Source organism: Heterodontus francisci, chromosome 32 (genome assembly GCF_036365525.1).
Source record: "Heterodontus francisci isolate sHetFra1 chromosome 32, sHetFra1.hap1, whole genome shotgun sequence".
In the NCBI taxonomy this organism is placed as follows: domain Eukaryota; kingdom Metazoa; phylum Chordata; class Chondrichthyes; order Heterodontiformes; family Heterodontidae; genus Heterodontus; species Heterodontus francisci.
Window position 1 is genome coordinate 23,206,838 of NC_090402.1, and position 22,911 is coordinate 23,229,748.

Below are 22,911 nucleotides of genomic sequence, written 5' to 3' on the forward strand. Positions count from 1 at the left end.
TGAAGCAATTAGATGAGAATCTAGCAGTATTTAACAGTTGCCTAGACTGGAAGTCGGGTAATTGTGAATTTATTGATACTGATTACATTTGATAACTTATTTTCCTGATGTTTTTCCGGGCTGCACTTAGAAAGCTATAGATGACATTTAATAATCAATTCAACTAGCCATAATATAATAGGTTAATAATAGCTGACACATCTGTTCAGAAATGTTGTTTTATTCGTTTGGGGTTGTGAGTGTCACTGGCAAGGCCAGCATTTATTGTCCATCCGCAGATGCCCTTGAGAAGCTGGTGGTGAGTCTCCTTTTTAAACCACTGCAGTCCATGTGTAAGTCCATGTGGTATATGTACATAAGAACATAAATAGGAGCAGGAGTAGGCCATTTGGCCTCTTGAGCCTGCTCTGCCATTCAATAAGATCATGGCTGATCTGATTGAATCCTTAACTCCAGTTTCCTGCCTTCGTTTTCCCCCCCTCATTACCCTTGTCCCCCTTGTAGATCAAAGATCTGTCCAGCTCAGCCTTGAGTATATTCTCTGCTGTTTTGGAGGGAAGTTCCAGGATTTTGAACCAGTGATCGTGGAGGAATGACAAAATATTTTCAAGTCAGGAATTTGCAGGTATATTTCCATGTGCCAACTGTCCTTTTTCTTGGCAGTCGAGGTTTTAGGTTTAGAAGGAACTGTGAAAGAAGCCTTGGTGAATTGCTGCAGTGCATCTTGTAGATGGTACACAATGCAACCACGGTAGTGAATGTTTGAGGGTGGTGGATGTGATGCCAATCAAGCAGGTGCTGTTAAGCTTCTTGAGTGTCATTGAAGCTGCACTCATCGAGGCATGTGAAGCATATTTCATCACACTCCTGATTTGTGCCTTGTAGATAGTGGCCACATTTTGGGAGCCAGCAGGTGAGTCACTTTTCAAGGAACACCCAGTCTCTGACCTGCTTTGTAGCCATGATATTTATGTGGCTGCCGCAGTTAAGTTTCTGATCAATGGTGACCCCCTGGATGTTGACGTGGGTAGATTCAGTGGTGCTGAAGACATTGAATGTCAAGGGGAGGTGGTTAGATCTCTGTCTTGTTGGAGATGGCTGTTGTGTGACACTTAAGTAGCAAGTAACATTTGCACCATATATCAGCCCAAGCCTGAATGTTGTCCAGATCTTGCTGCATGGGGCATGGACTGCAGCAGTTCAAGAAGGCAGCTCACCACCCCCTTCTTGAGGGCAATTAGGGATGGGCAACAAAAACTGGCCTTGCCAGTAATGCTCACATCCTATGAAATGAATAAAAAATAAACTCCTAATTTTATGTTGGAGCAGCTGAAAATGGTTGGGTGTAGGACCGTGCCCTGAGGAACTTTTGCAGTGATTGCCTGCGGCTGATATGATTGGCCTCCAACAACCATAACCATCTTCCTTTCTGCTTGGTATGACTCCGGTTCGTGGAGAGTTTTCCGCCCTATTCCCATTGGTTCCAATTTTGCTATTACACTGTCAAATGCTGCCTTGATGTCAAGGGCAGTTGCTCTCACTTCACCTGCTCACAACAGTCTGCCTTTCCATGAGCAAACGAGATGATCCGCTTAGTTCAGCCATTAATACTAACTACATTTATGGGCTATGGAGGGGAGGAAAAAGTGTACTTTGCTACTCCTCAAAATCCTCCCATATTTGGAGCAAGGTGGTGATGAAGTCTGGAGCTGAGTGATCTAGGCGAAATCCAAGCTGAGCTTCGGTGTGCGGGTTGATGAGTAAGTGCCACTTAATAGCGCTGTCAAAGACATCTTTGCTTTTGCTGATGATTGAGCAGAGTGATGGGGGAGGGTATTTGGCCAGATTGAATTTGTTCTGCTTTTATGTACAGGACATACCTGGGCAATTTTCCACTTTGTTGAGTAGATGCCAGTGTTTATAGCTGTATTGGAACAGCTTGGCTTGTTCTGGAACGCTTCTTCAATACTACAGCTGGGATGTTGCCGGAGTCAGGCCAGTGCACTCAGCCATTTCTTGCTATCATATCAAGTTAATTGAATTGGCTGAAGGTGATTGCAAAAGCTTCAGACTTGTCTTTTGCACTCAGGAGCTGCCTTCATTGAGGATGGGGATGTTCATGGAGCCTCTTCTCCAGTTAGTTGTTTAATTGCCCACCACTGTTCACAACTGGATGTGGCAGGATTGCAGAGCTTTTGATCTGATCCGTTGGTTGTGGGATCCCTGAGCTCTGTCGCAAACATGCTGTTTCTGCTGTTTAGCATGCATGTAGTCCTGTGTTGTAACTCCACCAAGTTGGCACCTCATTTTTAGGTATGCCTGGTGCTGCTCATTGAGCCTCAGTTGTGGTCATGGTAGAGTCAATGATGTGTCAGGCCATGAGGTTACAGATTGTGGTGGAATAAAATTCTGCTGATGGCTCACAGTGTCTCCATGGATACCCAGTTTTGAGCTACTAGACCTGTTCTTAATCTATCCCATTTAGCACAGTGATAGTGCCACACACCACAATGGAGAGTGTCCTCCGTGTGAAGACAGGACTTTGTCTCCACAAGGACTTTATGGTAGTCACTCCTTCCAATTTTGTCATGGACCGATGCATCTGTGACAGGTGGTAGATTGGTGAGGGCAAGGTCAAATAGGTTTTTTCGCTCTTGGGTTCTCTCACCACCTGCCGCAGGCCCAGTCAGCAGATATGTCCATCAGGCCTCTGCCAGCTCATCAGTGGTGGTGCTATGGAGTCACTCTTGGTGATGGACATTGAAGTCCCCCATCCAGAATACATTCTGCACCCTTGCTACCCTCAGGGTTTCTTCCAAGTGGTTGTCAACATTGGAGTACTGATTCATCAGCTATGGGAGGGCAGGATGTTTCCTTGCCCATGTTTGACTTGATGCCATGAGACCTCATGGGATCTGGAGTCTGTGTTGAGATGCTCAGGGCCACTCCCTACTGACTATGCCATTGTGCTGCCACCTCTGGTGGGCCTGTCTGCTGATGGGAGAGGACATAACCCAGATATGGTGATGGTGGAGTCTGGGAAGTTGGCTGAAATGTATGATGTTGTGAGTGAGACTATGTCAGGCTGTTACTTTACTCGTCCTTGGGACAGCTTTTCTAATCATGTAACAAAATTGTGTCTTTATGTCCTGTTCCTAGGTCAATGCTGGGTGTTCCATCCAGTTTTATTCTCATTGGACTTTTTCGTAACAATTTGATACAACTGAGTGGCTTGCTAGGTTATTTGAGTCAACAGTTAAGCGTCAACAACATTGCTGTGGTTCTAGAGTCACATATAGGCCAGACCAGGTAAGGACAGCAGTGAACCAGATTGGTTTTTACGACGGTCCAGTAGTTTCACGGTCACCATAACTGAGAATACCTTTTTTATTCCAGATTTATTTAATTAGCTGAACTTGAATTCCCCAGCTGCCATAGTGAAATTTGAACTCTTGTCTTAGTACGGACCTCCGGATTACTAGTCCAGTAACATAATCATTGTTACCTTACTCACTGCTCCTGGATCAGGGCTGCTGCTGCCTGCATCAAAGGATGCAGATCCTGAGCTGCTGTATTGAAGCTGGCAATGTGTCTGCTGTGGCAAGGTTGGAGCCCAGAGTAGTGCTGTTGCCCATATAAGTGAAAACATCAGTCACTTGGACCATACAAACTATCGTGCCAATGCGGTTTTGATCTACTGCCCCAGGCAGCACCCTCATTGGTGGAATGATTGCAGTTGACAGATTCCCAAGACCTTCCCAAGTGCTTGAAAGCCGTGACTCATCACTCCTTCCATTCTGTTACCGAAAGCCCAGAAAGCTCGTCTAAGCCCCAATATGCAGGCCCAACTGTTTCGTCTGTGCCACCTGATGTGGACCCTCTGGATATCTCAATGCAGCAGTCAGCTGCTGGATTGGCTCTTGGGACTGTGTTGTTGCTGATCATACAGATGTGGAGACCAGACCCGTAAGTTATCAATGTTGCAGTTAATGGAATCCAAGGTCGTCATGTCCATTTTGTGGTCCACTATCAGGTGCCTTTTCAAGCCTGCAGTCATCAACGTCTGACTAGTCTCTTGAGAGGTAGTTGTGTCCTCCACCACCTCTGTAGTCTTTCTCTTTACATCTGCACCCCTACCAACCTCATCCAATTCAGATGCCTGAGTGCTTGTGGTGTTGAAGCGCTGAGTCAGTCCAGTTTAATGTCACGTGTTGGTAGTTGTTTGACTGTCTTTGGGAGTGGCCTGAAGGTGTGGTAGAAGCTATACTTCCATGAAGGAGCAAAAACATTCCATTGACCTCTGTTGCCACAAGTTCCAAGACAAAGCATAACATACGAAATAGGAGAAGGAGATGGCATATGGCCCCTCAAACCTGCTCTGCTATTCAATAATATCATGGCTGATCCTCAACTTCAATTCCACTTTGCAGCTACTGCCCTATCCCCACATCAGAATGCTTTCGAGAGAGTTTCTTAGAGCAGCACCTTCTGGCACCAGCAGAGAGCAGGACTTTGTATTGTGTCATGTGACAGGATTAATTAATGACCTCAGAGTAAAGGAACCTCTAGGTAGCAGCGACCACAATATGATTGAGCTTTACATCCAGTTTGAAAGAGAGAGGAGTGGGTCTAAGACTATTATTTTAAACTTAAATAAGGACAACTATGTGGGCATGAAAGCTGAGCTAGCTGAAGTGAACTGGGTTACTAGGCTAGGAATAGATCAATAGAGAAGCAGTGGCAGACATTCAAGGGGATATTTCAGAATACTCAGAATAAGTATATTCCTACTATAAAAGAAAAATTCTAAGTAGAGGACCTACTATCCATAGTTAACTAAAGAAGTTAAAGCATCAAACTTAAGGAAAAAGCATATAATTGTGCAAAGATGAGTGGCGGGTCAGATGATTGGTCAGAATATTAAAGAACGGCAGAAAATTAACTAAAATGTTAATCAGGAGAAAGAAATTAGCATGAGAGGAAGCTAGCTGGAAATGTAAAAATGGATAGTAAGAGTTTCTACAGGTATTTAAAAAGGAAAAGAGTAAGTAAAGTGAGTGTTGGTCCTCTCGAGAATGAGAATGGGGAGTTAATAGTAGATAATAAGGAAATAGCGGATGCATTGAACAAATATTTTGCTTCTGTCTTCACGGTTGAGGATGCAAAAAACATTCCAGTTCTGACCTGGTCAAATTAGATTGCTAGGATACTTGGACGTAATTTGACATTGGCAAAATGGGCACAGCATCAGTGCAATTTTGAGTCTCATTTTCAGAATGTGCCCATGGAGGAGATTCTAGGTCCATGTTTGTGCACCTTCTACTTGATATGCAGCTAAAATGGTACTGCAGGGCATGGACAATGTGGCCACTTGCTCCAAAAGTGGAAGATGAAGGACAGCCAGAAGTGTGATTGTGGCTGAGTCCCAGACAGTGGAACACATTGCATCATCCTGCCTGCTAAGATTGTTACATTTCTCCACTCGGCATCTCAGGAGGTCAGCGAATGGATAGGCAAACGAGGTATCCCATTATAAGTTTTTCCAGTCATACGAAGGTAGTAGTAGTTGGAAATAGTTGTTCTGAATAAGGAATTAAAAATGATTAATGGAGGACCTAAATGATTGGATGGTCAAATGTTGCCATTACTTATTGCTATGTTTTTCAAAAAAAGTCTGTCAAGCTTTGGTAAACCTGAAGTCTATCTTGTTGTAGGAAAAGGAGCAGATCGAGCTTTACTTTGAAGGACAGTTAGCAGTACATCTTCAGTTTTTGCCTTCTCCTACTCTACAAGTTCAAATGTTCTGTGAAATGTTGTATAGTGGGCACTTCGTAAAATAGCATAGAAAATGTCCTTTTAAAAAGAAATTAAACATTTGACCAAGAAATCTGATCTGCCTGTTTGTTTCTATTAACTGTACTATATCTGCTGAGTCTGAAATTATTAGTACAGTATACCTTTTCAAACCCACACTGCTCCAAAGCTATGACTTTTTGTGCTGCAACCTGCAATGCTATCAACAGAATCCATTATTATTCACTTGCTTATCCTTCTTGTACCTTGCAATGGTCTCATTTAGCTGGGGAGAATACTGTGACAGCAATCCTCTAAGGAGTTTTGTAGTCTCGAACTTCTAGTTATGTGAGCTTCTCTTGGCCCCATTAGAAACCCTGCCAACAGGCTAATTCTATTTTCTGTCTGTCAGCAGTAGTGTTTTGACATGGCTGTGTAATTATAATTTGTGTTTCTATCTGTCTCTTGAATATAGAAATCTTTATTAATCTACTGCAGGTTCTTTCTTCAAAAAACTTGTGATAATATCAGTTATTAAACCTGTACTATGAATGTCATCAAGCATTAGTGAAATGGAACATACTGGCAGTCGGAGTCAGCATTAGCACAAATCAGTCTGAGCTCAATTAAATCTCTTCATGAACATGAAACTCCTATCCTACAAAAAGAAATTGCAGGCATCAGGGATTGATTCCAGAGCAGTAATCTAACCTCTGGTTTCAAATGATGTCACTTCTGCTGTCTATAATATTGTTTAAACTCAGATTAGATTATTGGATTGTAACTGCTTCCAGGTAACAAATATTGTTGACAATTATTTCCATTTTTTAAATAAAATGCAGTAAAGATCAAGCTGCTGGTACATGATTTGTTTCAAAACAAATTGCTTTATCACTGGAACCTTTACATTTTATTACTCTGCCAACTAATCACCAATCAAACTTCACTGTTTGATTTATAAACTCTTTAGAGCTACTCAGTTGAATACTACTTTTCAGCAATATTTACTCCTGTAAGTTACTTGTGTGGAGGAAATGGGAAACACTAATAGGTAATATGATAGTTTTTTTTATGTTCCACAATTCCTCTCCACATTGATGTAAGATGCAGATTTGGCCTTATCATTCTCACAGGTGAGTTTCTGGTGTCCGCTGTGTCTTAAGTTGGAGGCCAAGTATTTCCCTATAGAAGCTAAACACTCAAAGGTGAATCCACACAGTTTTACGTTCAACGCAATGACCAGTGACACCATGACATTGGCAGACTTTGGGAGATGATGCATGATTCTTGACCTGAAAAGGGGCGAGTTCATTTTTAATAAAGGGAATAAAATCCATATATTTTTGAAATCTTGTGTCATATCTTGTTCCATTCCTGGCATATGAAACGTTGAGGGAGAAAACCACATGTATTGCGGATCCCTCAGTGGAACTGCTGTTTGTGTATGATGTATCAGGGAATGATTTACAATGGGGAGGGTGATGGCGTAGTAGTATAGCCACTGGACTAGTAACCCAGAGACCCAGAGTATTGCTCTGGGGACATGGGTTTGAATCCCACTCCAGCAGAAGGTGAAATTTGAATTCAATTAATAAATCTGGAATTAAAAGCTGATGTCATTAATGAGCATGAAATCATTGTCGATTGTCGTAAAAACCCATCTGGTTCACTAACGTCCTTTAGGAAAGGAAATCTGCTGTCCTTACCTGGTCTGGACGACATGTTGAAAATACCACTCGGTTGTATCAAACCACTACAAAGTCGATAAGGAATGAAACAGGATGGACCACCTGGCATTGACCTAGGCACTGAAAATGACTACAGCAAACCCAGCCCTGTCGACCCAGCCCTCCTTACTAATATCTGGGGGCTTGTGCCAAAGTTGGGAGAGCTGTCCCACAGGCTAGTCAAGCAGCAGCCTGACATAGTCATACTCATGGAATCATACCTTACAGACAATGTCCCAGGCACTGCTACCACCATCCCCAGGTATGTTCTGTCCCACCGGCAAGATACACCCAGCAGAGGTGGTGGCACAGTTGGGAGGGAGTTGCCCTGGGAGTCCTCAACATTGACTGTGGACCCCATGATGTCTCATGGCGGCAGGTCAAATACGGGCAAAGAAACCTCCTACTGGTTACTGCCTACAGCAGCCCCCCCCACCTCAGCTGATGAATCAGTATTCCTCCATGTTGAACAGCACTTGGAGGAAGCACTGAGGGTGGCAAGGGTGCAGAATGGTGATGGGAGACTTCATGTTCTCTCCAAAGTGGCTCGGTAGCACCATTGCTGACCAAACTGGCTGAGTCCTAAAGGACATTGCTGCTAGACCGGTTCTGCAGCAGGTGGTGAGGGAATCAACAAAAGGCAAAAACATACTTGACCTCGTCCTCCCCAATCTGCCTGCCGCAGATACATCTGTCCATGACAATATTGGTAGTAGTGACCACTGCACGATCCTTGTGGACAAAGTCCCATCTTCATGATGAGGATACTCTCGTGTTGTGTGGCACTACCACTTTGCTAAATGGGATAGATTTCAAACAGATCTAGCAACGCAAAACTGGGTATCCATGAGGTGCTGTGGGCCATCAGCACCAGCAGCAGAATTGTACTCGACTACAATTTGTAACCTCATGGCCGAGCATATCCCCCACTCTACCATTACCATCAAGCCGGGGGATCAACCCTGGTTCGATGAAGAGTGCAGGGGGGGGCATGCCAGGAGCAGCACCAGGCATACCTCAAAATGAGGTGTCAATCTGGTGAAGCGACAACCCAGGACTACCTGCGTGCCAAACAGCATAAGCAGCATGCGATAGACAGAGCTAAGCGATCCCACAACCAGCGGATCAGATCTAAGTTCTGCAGTCCTGCCACATCCAGTCATGAATGGTGGTGGACAAATAAACAATGAACTGGAGGAGGTGGCTCCACAAATATTCCCATCCTCAATGAGGGGGGAGCTCAGCTCATCAGTGCAAAAGATGAGGCTGAAGCATTTGCATTCGGCCCAACCATCTTCAGCTGCTTCATCAATGATCTTCCTTCAATCATAAGGTCAGGAGTGGGAATGTTCGCTGCTGTCTGCACAATGTTGAGCACCATTCGCGACTCCTCATATACTGAAGCAGTCCATGTAGAAATGCAGCAAGACCTGGACACTATCCAGGCTTGGGCTGATAAGTGGCAAGTAACAGTGCCAGGCAATGACTATCTCAAATGAGGGACTCTAACCATCTCCCCTTGATGTTCAGAGGCATTATGATTGCTGAATCCCCTACTATCAACATCCTGGGGGTTACCATTGACCAGAAACTGAACTGGACCAGCCACAGAAATACCGTGGCTGCAAAAGCAGGTCAGAAGCTGGGAAATCCGTGGTGAGTAACTCACCTGCTGTCTCCCAAATATCTATCCGCATGGATGGGTGCAGCTCCAACAACACTCAAGAAGTTCGACACCATCCAGGACAAAGTAGTCCGCTTGATTGGTACCCATCCACAAACATTCACTCCCTCCACTACTGACGCACAGTGGTAACAGTGTGTACAATCTACAAGATGCACTAGCAACGCACCAAGGCTCCTTTTAGACAGCACCTTCCCAAACGGTGACATCTACCACCTTGAAGGACAAGAGCAGCAGATAGATGGGAACACCACCACCTGCAAGTTCTCCTCCTCCAAGCCCCACACCATCCTGAGTTGGAATTATATTGCTGTTCCTTCACCATCGCTGTGTCAAAATCCCGGAGCTCCCTAACAGCACTGTTGGTGTACCTACCCCACGTGGACTGCAGTGTGTCAAAAGGCAGCTCACCATCACCTTTTCAAGGGCAATTAGGGATTGGCTATAAATGCTGTCCTTGCCAGCGACACCCACATTTGAATGAATAAAAAATATTCTTTCCTCTCTTCTATACTTAGAAGCTGCTGCCAACCAAGGAAGAACTCATGATGTAATTATCCAGACAAATGAGCTCTGAGTGTCATTTTGCAGCATTTATTAATGAGATGATTCACCAAGGAAATTTGAGATTTTGATTAGAATCTGACGACAGCAATCTTGGACCCAGCGATTAATTGTTAATTTAAGGGCACAGATGTTTCCAATTCCTGAAGGTTAAATAATGAAATGTTGGCTTAATTGGCTGGACTTTGAACTGAAGAAAAATGTGGGTACATATATTTTTATAAACTTGGAGTGTAGTAAATCGAGAGAGAAGTCAGTTATGAGCATTAATTTATTATAGTTTAAGTAAATCTACAGTTAACTTGTCATCAGACATCACCAGACTATTTTTGGGCTGTACTGCATGAATGAGTGTTCTGCAGCTACAGTAGTTTAGAATGTCTTCTCTTCTCACCCAAAAAGTACTAGAGGAACTTTACTGTTTGGAAGAAGGGGTACAAAACTGTGTTTACAATGTGAAATTGCACTAATTTATATCAAGTGTATTTGAAGTTTTTTCTCCTGGTTCATTTTCTCGAGGTTGGTGAATTATGTTAAATATTAGATGTGCAGGAATGATCATTATTGTGAGGTACCAAAAGTAAGCCACAATTCTCAAAACATTTCAGGAAAGTTAAAATTTGGCAATCTATTTCACTGAATTCCAAAATGCAGATAATTATAGCTTCAAAGCAACAGCATTCAACATGTACCTCAGCAATAGCAGATAGCTTGATAATTTTAAGAGCCCATTTATCAGCCTGATGAATTGCTGCTTGGTATATAGCAAGTACTTTGTTCTGTCATGTGATAGAGTTCAGTCTTGTATAGGTTCAAACTGTGTCAGGAACTCCCAACAAATATTAAGGTGTTCTTGTAGACCTCACCATCCTAATTTCCAAAATATCATGTCAACTGCCCTGATCAAGTAGTATTGTAATTGCCAGAGGATTGAGCAGAATGGGCCTATATTCTCTGGAACTTGGGAGAATGAGAAGTGATTTCCTAGAAACACAAAATTCTGAGGGCTTGACAGGGTAGATGCTGAGAGGCTGTTTCTCTGGTTGGAGAGTCACAATTTCAGGATAAGGGGTCGGCCATTTAGGACTGAGTTGTGAATCTTTGTAATTCTCTACCATCGAGGGCTGTGGATACTCGGTCATTGAGTGTATTCTTGAACGCTGGGAATTTGAGGATAGGGCGGGAAAGTAGAGATAATTTTAGAAATTCATCATGATATTGAATGGCAGAGTAGCTTCAAGGGGCCTTATGGCCTGCTGCTGCTCTTATCTCTCAAACTTTTTTTATTAGTGTGTATTCACAGAGCAAAAGAACTAGTATATTAAGTTACACAGTAAGGAAAAATAAATCTGGCGTAAAAGGACAAATCTTGCAGACTCCAGTTTAAAAGTTGTGGTGGAGATAAACTCTCAAGTGTATTTCATTCAAATCTATGGAATTGTAGTGGTTCATAGTAGTGCAGCTCTGCTTATGCTCTTCTCCACATCTTTTTCCGGGTGGCAGGCAGTAACTAGTGGGGTACTGCAGGGATGAGTGCTTGGGCCCCAACTAGTCACCATATATAATGACTTGGGTGAGGGAACTAAATGTAACATTTCCAAGTTTGCAGATAGCACAAAGCTGGGGGGAAATGTCAGCTGTGAGGAGGATGCAAAAAGGCTCCAATGTGATTTGGACAAGTTGGGTGAGTGGGCAAATGCAGATGCAGTATAACTTTGATAAATGTGAGGTTATCCACTTTGGTGGCAAAATCTGAAAGGCAGATTATTATTTGAATGGTGATGATTGGGAAAGGGGGAGGTGCAACGAGACCTCCGTGTCCTTGTATACCAGTCGCTGAAAGCAAACATTCATGTGCAGCAAGCAGTTAGGAAGGCGAATGGTATGTTGGCCTTCATTGCAAGAAGATTTGAGTACAGGAGCAAGGATGTCTTACTGCAATTATACAGAGCCTTGGTGAGACCACATCGGGAGTATTGTGTGCAGTTTTGGTTTCCTTATCTGAGGATGGATGTTCTTGCCATGGAGGGATTGCAAAGACGATTTGCTAGGCTGATTCCTGGGATGGCAGGATTGACGTATGAGGAGAGATTGGGTCGACTAGACCTATATTTGCTAGAGTTTAGAAGAATGAGAGGGGACCTCATTGAAACCTATAAAATTCTAACCGGACTAGACGGGCTAGATGCAGGGAGGATGTTCCCGATGGCTGGGGAGTCCAGAACCAGGGGTCACAGTCTCAGGATACGGGGTATGCCATTGAGAACCGAGATGAGGAGAAATTTCTTCACTCAGAGGGTGGTGAACCTGTGGAATTCTCTACCGCAGAAGGCAGTGGAGGCCAAGTCATTAAATATATTCAAGAAGGAGACCGATATATTAATGCCAAAGGGATCAAGGGATATGGGGAGAAAGCGGGAACAGGGTACTGAATTAGATGATGAGCCATGATCTTTTTTGAATGGCGGAGCAGGCCCAAAGGGCTGAATGGCCTATCCCTGCTCCTATTTTCTATGTTCCTATCTCCTTGTAGGAGACATGAGCTGTGTTCTTGGACACTTCGTGTTTTTGGTACTAGTGCCATCATCAAGTTCATGGGCCAGGTGCAGCACAGTTAGGGGCAGCGGAAAATTTCTTCTACTCTACAATGTTCAGTCCTGCGTGCAGTATAGAAATGACACTTTACATTTCCCACACCAGTCATTCATAGCGGATAACCAGAGATATCTTTGCTCTTACTTGGTTAATGTCATGTCTGTCTTGTCCACTTAGACTAGGTGGATAATATTTCAGTTTAATGTGTCTCAAAAAGGACGACACTAACATTTTTAGTATTTCAGTGGAACATTGTGCTAGATTATGTGCTCAAAAGGGCCTCAAACCCTGTTGCTTTTTGAATCCAGGTTGAAAGTGTTGCCAAGCTGATACATTTATTGCACAAAGCTTGTGAGGAGTTACAGCTTGCTAATCGTTACAAGTCTCTACCCCAATGTTCCGCTTCCATTTATGATGTCACAATAGCATATTCCAACAGGCGTGTGGTATCCTGGATACAGTAATAAACTGTGGGGGAGTTCACTGCTGGTTCTGGTCGTGAAATAATCTACACTTTCTGTTCGACATTTTATTTAATCAACAGCTACCTGCATTTATATAGAGCTTTTAACTTAAGAAAATCTCCCAAGGCACTTCACAGGAGCGTAATCAGACAAAAATTTACACTGAGTCAAAGAAGGAGGTATTAGGATTGGTAACTTAAAAGCTTTGCCGAAGAGATAGGTTTTAAGGTGGGTCTTAAAGGATGAGGTAGGTAGAAATAAACTTTTTCCCTTATCAGAGGTGTCAATAACCGGGGGGGTGGGGGTGGTGGCATAGACTTAAGGTAAGGGGCAGGAGGTTTAGAGGGGATTTCAGGAAAAAAATTTTCACCCAGAGGGTGGTTGGAATCTGGAACACACTGCCTAAAGGGGTGGTAGAGGCAGGAACCCTCGCAACATTGAAGAAGTATTTAGATGAGCACTTGAAAAGCCGTAGCATACAAGGCTACAGGCCAAGTGCTGGAAAATGGGATTAGAACAGATAGGTGCTTGATGGCCGGCATGGACACGATGGGCCGAAGGGCCTGTTTCTGTGCTGTGTGACTCTAGGAAGAGATGGGGGCAGAGAAGAAATGTGTTGGTCTCCAGAAAACAATCATGAGTGGTTTATGGAATTTAAACTCTTATTTTTGGTAATTTTATTCCCACAGCAAAGCAAAAGAAAAATCAGCTCTCTATTGCCCGGTTGGCATCGAACGTCCTAGAGTTGCTAGTATGGAAAATATCCGGGAATGAAGAAAAGTAAGTGTTGGGCGTAGTAGCTAAAAACATTTGCAACTGTTGGCATAGTGATTGTAACTGGATCACGGTCGTCCTATAGATGCATTTGAAAGGGAATCCCTGCCTTTTTTTCTTAGAATTTGAAGAAGAATTGGAGATAGCTGAGTATGCGAGAAAGTATAAGAAGACCAAACAATAGATGAGACAAGAACATAGTGATATTGACAATGCAGCTGAACTGCATCTTCAGTAATGGTGTAGACCTCAGCAGGAACTACATTGTGCTATTTATGCTGCGCAATTTAGGTTATAGGGTTAGTGGCTGAACTAGGGTTGAGGGTTAGGTTTAGGGTTGAAAACCGCTATTGCCAAGCTACTGTCATAGCAGAATCCACTATTTAACGAAATCACTAGACGTGCCTGGAATGGGAACGGTGGAAATAATTAAGCAATGGGAGGTGAGCAGAAATATATAAATAATATAAGGTTATGATGGTATGTACTATGTTAGAAATTCTGCGCAGGGACTACACCTATAACTAAAATGCCAATTCTGGAAGACCCCATAATACTCTGGTGCAATACTGTGAAACCCTTTTCTTGTGGTTTTAATTCTCCCAAACCAGCATTTGTGCTATTTTTAGTGTGGTTTCTGGCTTGGTCATGAATTTAATCGTCTACTAGCACCTGCATCCCTCCATTTGAGAATGCTGCCATATATCTTCTCACCTGTCATCTATTTTGACCCAAAGAAGGCAGTGAAAACTGGTGAAACTGCAAGTTCCTCTTTTACTTGTCACAATATTTAAAAAAAATGAACTTGCAGTTCAGGGATAGTGTGACTACAAATAACTCACAACACTGTGTTTTGCATTGTGTATGTCAAGCATAATGAAAAACGTCTGTTGAAAACTTGCAGAGCTAATCTCTCCTAGCAACCATTCTTCATTTATCTATGCAGGAAACAGAATCTTTAGCATTTCTAACATTTTAAGTACGCTAAATTTACTTAACCTTTTAAGCCTTGATTATAAAGAAACCTACGTTAGACGATGTAAAATTTAGAGAATAATAAATCTCATGAAATATTATAGGATGCTTTTGTTGGTACGGTTAAAATAATCCCAAAAGAGAAATAAATGAGATCACATATATAAATGAAATTCTGTCGTTTTCTTAATTTTTTTTATTGAATTGTCTAGTTTCTGTATTATCCAATAGTTTTTTAATGGGAGGATGTAAAAGTATATTGATTTAAAATTTTTATCTTGCAAAGAAGTTAATGTAGTATTTTCAGTAATCACATAAGGTTGTTGCTTTGGAATGAGTCGCATTCACATGTCAAAGTACAGTGAAAAGTCTTAGCGCTACCTAGGGGAGGAGCTTTTGACTTTCAACAGTCTTGGTAATTCAACTATCAACCACGCCGTCAAAAATAACGCTACTAAGAACTTTTGTGCAGTGATTTCAGGATAATGATTGGAAGCTGAACAGATCCCAGGGTCAAAATCTGTACTTGATAAAGAGTGTGTATTTTTTATTTTTATTTTTTAAATTAAATATTTCCTTTCTTCCAATCTTAATTAGCCTTTCTCTGCTCAAAGGGGTAAAATTGCTTCCTGGTCCAGGTTTTTTTGTTGTGATGAATTAAGTCATTAGGATGTGCCAGAGTACTGACTCTCTCGTTTTTCAACTTTCCATGTGGGGAAATGGTTGCCTTCAACTCGGTGCCTCCTTTTCTCCAATAGTCTGGCTTGTTTAATAATAAATAGAAGAATGCTTGTTTTCCTCTCCATGACCTGATAAAATCACATTCTCAGATAATTGCTTATTTCAGTGATTTCTTAAGTGGGATGATATTTTTCTGCAAAATTAGGGATTCTGCTGTTTGAAGTTTTGATGTTATGCATAGTAAACCTGGAATAGTTCTCCAATTCTTGCAAGTAAACGGATCATTGGTTTAAATTGTTTGCTTGTGTTTGAGGGAAAGGTTTGAATTTGGAGCCAATCAAATGCAAAATTCACCTTGATTGAAAATGTTTGGCTTGAGGACTGCTAATTAGATATTGCACCAGGATGTATTGGCAGAAGAAAAGAGTAACTGGTGTGACACTTCCCACAGAAAAGAGCAAATGGTTCATTTAAGCTGGTCTAATCTAGACATACTACAACATCAACTCACTTCTTAGCCTCCCCATGACATTTCAACATTCAACATCTGATACAGAAATAGAGATTAAAACCATTGTGATGAATTTCTCAGGGCAGCGAATTTCTCTAGTACCTTCCAAAGGCCGCACGACTTACTGTTGAAGGTCTTCGTCAGGTCAACGAACATGTAAAAGTCCATGTTCTGTTCTTGGCATTTCTCCAGGAGCTGACTAACTACAAACACCATATTGGTGGTTCGTCAACCTGCAGGAGTTTCATAGCTTTTGTCATTTCTAACAGTGTGGGAGGGTCATTAACAGTTGATGGTAACCTGTGGCAGCCTGTTAATAGCTTTGTCGTTGATGGACGAAGGCCGATTTTGAGGATGTCGTTAAACCCCATCTTTCTAAAATTTGAGTTTTTTCTGTGAGCAGTGTTGACCTGTTGGCAACAAGGATTGGTGATGAACCAGTAGACAGGGACCTGTAAACAGATTTCAGAGCATCATAGAATCTCTTCCAGTTGTTGTGGTCATCGTATGACTGGAGCTTGTCTGCTTTCTGATGCAGCCAAGTGTCTTGCATCTCTCTGAGCTTGCTTTGGACAGTTCTGCAGATGTTTCAGAAGGCATTGTGCTTGGATAGTGATGAATTGTCATTGAGGTATGCCTGACAGAGGCAATCTTTCATAATGGTTCGACAGTTGCATGAAGACATGCTTGTGTGTGTCCTGGATGATAGTGAATCTTCTGACCCTTTCACAGTTACTATTGCAGTTAATCAGGCTGCATGCTAGCACCAACCCTCTTCAGCATGTTTTTCTCCACCATGCTTTCCGATGCCTTCCATGATGGTGAACCTGGCATCGAAATCGGGTATCACATGCATGGGAAGCTGCTCAATTTGAGACAACTCTGGGCAAAATTCAAGGTCTCCAAGAACATATTTCGTGATTTCCTGTTTGCCTGTTCAGAGCTGTACATGCAATGTAGCATGGGCATGTTCTCCAATGCATGTGATAACTTTGGCCTTTACTTCAGTTTTCTTTGTGCTGATCTTATGTACCAGCCTGCTCCAGGAACACCCCATCTCAAACCCAAGGTATCAGTCCATGACCAGAACTTCAGCAGCTGGTCAGTTCACATCTCGGCATCACACACTTTCGAGCTGTCTATATTGATGACGAGACACATGCAAGAATTGCCAAAGAAAGTGTAGCCTTCAGCAGACTTCAAACATCAGTCTGGGAATAAAGAGGAGTAAGTCTGCCAACCAAACCAAGTCTATAGAGCAATAATTCTGTCCACTCTGTTCTACGCATGCGAGACTTAGGCTGTGTACCGGCATCATGCCAAGAAGCTCAAACACTTTAACGAGCTGCCTTCAGAGGCTTCTAAAGATCAGATGGTGTGACAAAGTACCAGACACTGAGGTGCTGACCCGAGCTGGCATGCCAAGCATCCACACCATATTGAGACCGTCACAACTGATTTGGACTGGTCAGGTAGCCAGGATTCCTGATGCACTCTTATCAATGGGAATCTTCTATGGAGAGCTTGAGTCTGGGGTGCGCTCCCATGGCATTCAAAGGAAGCACTACAAGGACACTCTGAAGACTTTGCATAGAAGTTTTGAAATCGACCCAGAGTCCTGGGAGAAGCTCATCCAGGATTGCTACACCTGGCGCAACCAAATAAATAAAGGGCGCAGCCTCCTTTGAAAGCAAGCGCATGTCGGAGGCAGAGAGAAAATGCAAGGAGAGGAAATCCTGAGCCATGCCTTGTCCAAAACTTAATCATCTGCGGTATCCTGCCCTATTTGCAGCAGAACCAGCAGGTTGGTAGGTAAATTGGCCATTATAAATTGCCCCTAGTATAGGTAGGTGGTAGGGAAATATAGGGACAGGTGGGGATGTGGTAGGAATTTGGGATTAGTGTAGGATTAGTATAAATGGGTGGTTGATGGTCGGCACAGACTCGGTGGGCCGAAGGGCCTGTTTCAGTGCTGTATCTCTAAACTAAACAGAACCTTCTGGGCGTGGAACGGCTTTAGCAGTCATCTTTTTTTTTCATTCATGGGATGTGGGCATTGCTGGCCAGGCCAGCATTTATTGCCCATCCCTAATTGCCCTTGAGAAGGTGGTGGTGAGCTGCCTTCTTAAACCGCTGCAGTCCATGTGGGGTAGGTACACCCACAGTGCTGTTAGGAAGGGAGTTCCAGGATTTTGACCCAGCGACAGTGAAGGAACGGTGAAATAGTTCCAAGTCAGGATGGTGTGTGGCTTGGAGGGGAACTTGCAGGTGGTGGTGTTCCCGTGCATTTGCTGCCCTTGTCCTTTTATAGTTGGTAGAGGTTGTGGGTTTGGAAGGTGCTGTCTAAGGAGCCTTGGTGCGTTGCTGCAGTGCATCTTGTAGATGGTACACACTGCTGCTGCTGTGCGTCAGTGGTGGAGGGAGTGAATGTTTGTAGATGGGGTGCCAATCAAGCGGGCTGCTTTGTCCTGGATGGTGTTGAGCTTCTTGAGTGTTGTTGGAGCTGCACCCATCCGGGCAAGTGGAGAGTATTCCATTACACTCCTGACTTGTGCCTTGTAGATGGTGGGCAGGCTTTGGGGAGTCAGGAGGTGAGTTACTTGCTGCAGGATTCCTAGCCTCTGACCTGCTCTTGTAGCCACGGTATTTATATGGCTACTCCAGTTCAATTTCTGCTCAATGGTAGCCCCTAGGATGCTGATAGTGGGGGATTCAGCAATGGTAATGCCATTGAATGTCAAGGGGAGATGGTTAGATTCTCTCTTGTTGGAGATGGTCATTGCCTGGCACTTGTGTGGCGCGAATGTTACTTGTCACTTATCAGCCCAAGCTTGGATATTGTCCAAGTCTTGTTGCATTTCTACACGGACTGAGGAGTCATGAATGGTGCTGAACATTGTGCAATCATCAGCAAACATCCCCACTTCCAACCTTATGATTGAAGGAAGGTCATTGATGAAGCAGCTGAAGATGGTTGGGCCTAGGACACTACCCTGAGGAACTCCTGCAGTGATGTCCTGGAGCTCAGATTGACCTCCAACAACCACAACCATCTTCCTTTGCACTAGGTATGACTCCAACCAGCGGAGCGTTTTCCCCCTGAGTCACATTGACCTCAGTTTTGCTAGGGTTCCTTGATCAAATGCTGCCTTGATGTCAAGGGCAGTCACTCTCACCTCACCTCTGGAGTTCAGCTCTGTTGTCCATGTTTGAACCAAGGCTGTGATGAGGTCAGGAGCTGAGTGGCCCTGGCAGAACCCAAACGGAGCGTCACTGAGGAGGTTATTGCTAAGCAAGTGCCACTTGATGGCACTGTTGATGACAACTTCCATCACTTTACCGATAGAGAGTAGGCTGATGGGGCGGTAATTGGCCGGGTTGGATGTCCTGCTTTTTGTGCACAGGACATACCTGGGCAATTTTCCACCTTACAGGGTAGATGCCAATGTTGTAGCTGTACTGGAACAGCTTGGCTAGGGGCGCGGCAAGTTCTGGAGCACAGGTCTTCAGTACTATTGCTGGAATATTGTTAGGGCCCATAGCCTTTGCAGTATCCAGTGCCTTCAGTCGTTTCTTGATATCACGCGGAGTGAATCAAATTGGCTGAGGTCTGGCATCTGTGATGCTGGGGACTTCAGGAGGAGGCCATGTACCCATGGAAATCCTGTTAAGCACCCCAGATGTTTGGAATGGTCATCTTCGCCTCGAAGGACGAACAGAGGTTAAAAATGGAACTGATTGGCAGTTGTGTGGTTTTTAATTTTATTTGTAGCCTAAGATTAATGCAGAGTAATCAAAAGTAAGAAAAATGTTGAATACCCTTCCATTTTCTCTTTTCTCGTATTCTTTTCTTGGGCATTGACTCTTTGCTTGGGGTACTGTTGTAGGTCACCAGTATCTCTCTGGTATTTTTGACATTCAGTGTTAGGTGGGCTAATCAATCATGCCACCATCCCAGCCAAGCTTGATCCTGCCTTTGCCCAGCATATAATCTTCTAGCAGATGTATCAGGAGTTGGAATTTGAAGCCTGGATGATGTGTTTATTTTCTGTTTGTTTTTTTTTTCCTCTTAACCTGGAGATGCTGAGATGAGTTTTAACTGTTTCAGCTGGGGTTAGTTAACTCAGTAGAGGCCCGTGCTCAAAGCTGGAAGCTTACTGGTTTGGATGTCCCAGCTGTTTTGTTGAGCTATTGGAAGATCCTTAATCTTGAAAATAATTACACAGTAATTGAAGTTTTTAAAAATTTGTTGTGTTTCTATAAAGTAGTCTTTCTAACCTCCCACTCCCCAGTAGATTCTGATCCTAGACCAATGACCAATATGGCTTATTTTTAAACTTGTAATGCTGTACCAAAAGAAAATGTGCATCTTTTAAAACCTGCAAATACATAGAATCACAGGATTGTTACAGTGCAGAAGGAGGCCATGCGGCCCATTGTGTCCACACCGGCTCTCTGAAAGAGCAATTCCCTCAGTTCCACTCCCCCACCTTCTCCCGGTAACCCTGCACATTCTTCCTTTTCATATAACTGTCTAATTCCCTTTTGAATGCTTCAATTGAACCTGCCTCCATCACTTTCTCAGGCAGCGCATTCCAGACCTTAACCACTCGCTGCGTGAAAAAGGTTTTCCTCGTGTCACTTTTGCTTCTCAACAAGTACTTTAAATCTGTGCCCTCTCGTTCTTGATTCTTTCACGAGTGGGAACAGTTTCTCTCTATCTTCTCTGTCCAGACCCCTCATGATTTTGAATACTTCTTTCAAATCACCTCTCAGCCTTCTCCTCTTCAAGGAAAACAGTCCTAACTTAGAACATAGCACAGTACAGGCCCTTCGGCCCACGATGTTGTGCCGACCCTTTAACCTACTCTAAGATCAAACTACCTACATACCCTTCATTCTACTATGATCCATGTACCTATCCAAGAGTCGCTTAAATGTCCCTAATATATCTGCTTCTACTGCCACTGCTGGCAGTGCATTCCACGCACCCACCACTCTCTGTGTAAAGAACCTACCTCTGACATCTCCCCTAAACCTTCCTCCAATCACCTTAAAATTATGCCCTCTGGTGATAGCCCTTTCCGCCCTGGGAAAAAGTCTCTGGCTATCCACTCTATCTATGTCTCTCATCATCTTGTACACCTCTATCAAGTCACCTCTCATCCTTCTCCAATTTATCTTCATAACTGAAATTCCTCATCCCTGGAACCATTCTCATGAATCTTTTCTGTACTCTATCCAATGCCCTCGCATCCTTCCTAAAGTGCGGCGCCCAGAACTGGACGCAATACTCCAGCTGAGGCCGAACCAGTGTCTTATACAAGGTCAGCATGACTTCCTTGCTATTGTACTCTATGCCCCTATTAATAAAGCCCAGGATACAGTATGCTTTATTAACCGCTCTTGCAGCCTGTCCTGCCACCTTCAATGACTTATGTACATATACGCTTGGGTCCCTCTGCTCCTGTATCCCCTTTAGAATTGTCCCCTTTATTTTCTATTGTCTCTCCATGTTCTTCCTACCAAAATGAATCACTTCACATTTCTCTGCATTGAACTTCATCTGCCACCTGTCTGCCCATTCCACCAACTTGTCTATGTCCTTTTTGAATTTCTACACTATCCTCCTCACAGTTCACAATGCTTCCAAATTTTGTATCATCTGCAAACTTTGAAATTGTGCCCTGTACACCAAGGTCTAGGTCATTAATATATATCAGGAAAAGCAAGGGTCCCAACACTGATCCCTGGGGAACTCCACTACAAACCTTCCTCCAGCCCGAAAAATATCCATTAACCACTACTCTTTGATTCCTGTCACTCAGCCAATTTTGTATCCATGTTGCTACCGTCCATGAGCTACAAGTTTGCTCGCAAGTTTGTTGTGTTGCACTGTATCAAACGCCTTTTGAAAGTTGATGTCCATCAACAGCATTGCCCTCATCAACTCTGTGTTACCTCCTCAAAAAACTCCAGCAAGTTAGTTAAACATGATTTTCCCTTAAGAAATCCATGCTAGCTTTCCTTAATTAACTCACATTTGTCCATGTGACTATTGATTTTGGAAGTTTATCTTTTTAAAAATAGAGGGAGCTACTTCTGTTCACATACAGAGTAATTACATTGGATTGTTTTCATAAAATCTGAAACATTGTATATTAAAAAAATATATATAATATATTGGGCAGCTATTGCTGTTGGATAACATGATTTTGAAATCATTTCAGATTGTTACGCAGTGGCCAGAACACTGACCTTTTCATTGCTGTCATGCATTGCTGGCATCTGTTGTCAGGAGAAGAATTATTGATTATAAATGTCATATTAACATTTTGTATATTAATATTCTTTAACAGATTTTCTACAGCATGTTTTTGTTCTATAATTAGATCTATATATTTTATATATTTGCATATTGAAGTACAGGAGCTTTTTTAACAAAAAGTGTTTAGGTAGGGACTGTTGTAGTTAGATTAAAACTAATATTTTCATCTTCTGAAAATGCAGCCATGGTATTGACTTTTATATTGTGTACAAGTTGTATGCTTATTTCTCAATGCTGTCAGCATGTCTTAATTATTAAAACGCAATTACAATATTGCCATAATGGACAGCATGTTGCTAAACTGGTACATTATACTGGGTAGTGTATTGCAAGTTTATTGTCTCCCACTCTGAGTTCCATATCTCAGCCACATAGCCTTGGAAAGGTGATGGCTGAAGCATCGCCAGACAGGGAGGGAGGGGAAATAAAATTGTTAATAATCATTCTATTTCTCTTTTTTTACATGGAATATACAGCACAGAAACTGGTCATTCGACCAGACTGTGCTCTGTTGATACTGCACATAAGTCTGCTGTTCCCCATACCATCTACTTCATCTCAGCCTTTCAGCATGTCTTTCCATCCCCTTTTCTCACATGTACTCATCTGGTTTCCTTTTGAAAGCATCGAAGCTACTTGCCTCAACCACTTCCTGTGGTAGCAAATTCCATATTTTAGCCACTCACTGAGTAAAGAAACATCCTTATTTCCCTGATGGATTTATTAGTAACTATCTTGTTCCTGATGGCCAGATTAAGAGCAGTATCACCAATCTTAGTTGTAGGAGTTGTACGCTCTGGGAAGGTGAGATTGAA

General features: G+C 42.9%; 1 protein-coding gene across 4 annotated transcripts in view; it reads left to right on the top strand.

Moving 5' to 3' along the window:
* scai (suppressor of cancer cell invasion) overlaps positions 1-22,911 on the top strand; it is a 226,242-nt gene that overhangs the window by 29,809 nt on the left and 173,522 nt on the right. Inside the window, exon 2 of one of the 4 annotated variants that reach the window (XM_068012493.1) lies at positions 13,517-13,607. The exons of the other annotated variants lie outside the window; for them this stretch is intronic. The gene's annotated coding sequence lies outside the window, so the exon portion shown is untranslated. The remainder of the gene's footprint in view (positions 1-13,516; positions 13,608-22,911) is intronic. 4 annotated transcript variants of the gene reach the window in all.